Raw genomic sequence first — 2,823 nt, 5'->3', positions numbered from 1 at the left:
GTGATGGCACCTGGACAAGAATGGGACCGATGTGGTGACACCTGGATGGGGACCATTGTGGTGCTGACACTTTCACCACCACGGTGACAACACCGGGACCTCCGTGGTGACAACACCGGGACTGCCATGGTGACTACACCGGGACCTCCATGGTGACAACACTGGGACTGCCATGGTGACACCTTCACTGTGATGCCAACACTGGGACTGCTATGGTAACGCTACCAGGACTGCCACGGTGACAATGCTGGAACCACCGCGGTGCCAACACCGGGACTGCCACATTGCCACCACCACCAGCGGCCCAGGAGGAGCGGCTGGGGCTCTGTGCAGCGGTTCGGGTCCTGGCAGGGGTTTGTTTGGGTCCTGGCAGCGGTTTGGGTCCTGGCAGCGAGACGGCTGCGGTCGGAGCTCCTGGATCTCACAGGGTCTGTGCCAACACTGGGAACACCAACAGCTCCCACTGCCCCACACCGGCAGCGCCGTGCCCCACGCTGAGCCCATAGGAACCAACAGCGCCGGGGAAACAGAGACCACGGGTCAAAGTAAAAGGGGCCAAGGAGAGCGAGGAGTACGTGCCCTAAGTGCAAAGCCACGGGGTCAGAAAAGGAGCATGGAGCAGATGCACCCTGCCATGAAAACACGGTAAGGTCGGGCAATGATGGGCACTGCCACACGCGTAGGGATGCACACACACACGTACACACCTATGCACAGATACACGCACGCACACACGTTGGGATTTCAGACGCTGCCCAAACCTGGCGCGGGTACAAAAGCTGCACCCGGAACCAGATGCAGAAATCGCTCTGAGCTGAAGGAATCCCGCATTCTCTCCTTCTACCCGTGCCAATCGTCCCTGCGTGCGCAGCTGGGGGTGGAGGAGCAGATGTGGAAGCATTCGGGCAATCCCCACCCCACACGTGAACGTGGCCCCACGGCCAGCAAGTGACCCCAGTGCCCAGAGTCACCCAGCACCGCCACCCCCACTCCTGCATCTCTATGCACAGCACCAAGCTCCCAGCACAAAGCTACGCCCCAGCACGGCTCCGTCCCATCCCAGCTCCATCCCAGCATGGCTCCATCCCATCCCAGCATGGCTCTATCCCATCCCAGCTCCATCCCAGCACAGCTCCAACCCATCCCAGTACGGCTCTATCTCATCCCAGCTCCATCCCAGTACGGCTCCGTCCCATCCCAGCTCCATCCCAGCACGGCTCCGTCCCATCCCAGCATGGCTCCATCCTAGCGCAGAGCTCTGTCCCAGTACAGCTCCATCCCACCCCAGTACAGAGCTCCTCTCCATCCCAGTTCCATCCCATCAAGGAGCTCCATTCCAGTACAGCCCCATTCCAGTACACAGCTCCATCCCATCACAGCCCCATCCCAGCACTGAGCTCCATCCCAGCACAGCATCATCCCAGTACTGAGCTCCATCTCAGTGCAGCCCCAGCCCAGTACAAAGCTCCTCTCCATCCCAGTTCCGACCCATCATGGAGCTCCATCCCAGCACAGCCCTATCCCAGTACTGAGCTCAGTCCCAGCACAGCATCATCCCAGTACAGAGCTCTATCCCAGCACAGTCCCATTCCAGTACAGAGCTCCATCCCATCGCAGCCCCAGCCCAGTACAAAGCTCCTCTCCATCCCAGTTCCAACCCATCATGGAGCTCCATCCCAACACAGCACCATCCCAGTACAGAGCTCCATCCCAGTGCAGCCCTATCCCAGTACAGAGCACCATTCCAGTACAGCCCTGTCCCAGTACTGAGCTCCATCCCAGCACAGCCCCATCCCAGCACAGCTCCATCTCTGTGGGCAGAGCTCACTCCGATGTCCCCGTTCAGCAGCGTAACATGGAACGTTCGAACGTTTCCCTTCTGTTCAGTTCTGACACTGTGCTGCCGGCAGTAGGAGCCATTGGGAAACGGGGAAGCCGGAGCGCAGCTTCTCGGGTCGTGGCGTTCTCACTGCTCTACAGAAAAAAAATAAAAAAATAAAAAATCTTTTCGTTACAAAAAGAAAAAACCAGGATATGGATGAGGAATATTTATATCTGGCAGGGGGAAATATTTACACGCCGCACGGACGAACGAGGATTTTCATTTAATTTACATATTAAATAGTAATTAAATACTTCCTGTTAAGCACTACTCTATTCCAACACACGACGACGCACCAGCGGATGCTCAGGAGCTGTTGTGCACGGCCCCTGCAGCGCCCGGAGGACAAATGCAACGTGTCTGGGTGCCAATACAACGCTCTGATGGACAGGGATGTGCACCACGGCTCCGCGCTCACCACTGAGCTCTGCCGGCCCCAGGGAGAAGGGACCTGAACAGCGGGCACCTCTGCGCCCAGCACCCTCACACCTGGCACAGAGCGGGGCAACCTGGGGCATGGGGATGGGGTGAGCACCCCAGGGACATGGGGATGGGGTGAGCACCCCAAGAACATGGGGATGGGGTGAGCACCCCAGGGACAGGGGGATGATGTGAGCAAAGATGGGTGATGATGTGAGCACTCCAAGAAGATGGGGATGCTGTGGGCTCCCCAAGATGGGTGATGATGTGAGCACCCTGGGGTCCCAGTGATGGTGCAAGCACCCCAGGGATGCAGTGATGGTGTGAGCACCCCAAGTCTGGTGATGCCATGAACTCTCTGGGGACATAGGGACGGTGTGAGGACCCTGGGGACATGGGGATGGTGTGAGCACCCCAAGATGGGGGATGGTGTGAGCATTCTGGGGACGTGGGGGTGATGTGAGCACCCCAGGACAGGTGCCCAGGGTCACAGTGATGGTGCAAGCACCCCAGGGATGCAG

At 58.7% G+C, this 2,823-nt stretch overlaps 1 long non-coding RNA gene across 1 annotated transcript in view; it reads right to left on the bottom strand.

The window, feature by feature from the left end:
- Nucleotides 1-2,823, bottom strand: part of LOC110392318 — an 8,941-nt gene continuing 6,118 nt past the window's right edge. The window contains exons 2-3 of the long non-coding RNA XR_002434305.1: nucleotides 146-1,974; nucleotides 1-99 (exon numbers count right to left, since the gene is read on the bottom strand). This is a non-coding gene — a long non-coding RNA (uncharacterized LOC110392318). The remainder of the gene's footprint in view (nucleotides 100-145; nucleotides 1,975-2,823) is intronic.

Source organism: Numida meleagris, chromosome 1 (genome assembly GCF_002078875.1).
Source record: "Numida meleagris isolate 19003 breed g44 Domestic line chromosome 1, NumMel1.0, whole genome shotgun sequence".
Lineage (NCBI taxonomy): Eukaryota > Metazoa > Chordata > Aves > Galliformes > Numididae > Numida > Numida meleagris.
This window is presented reverse-complemented; position numbering and strand designations above follow the sequence as displayed.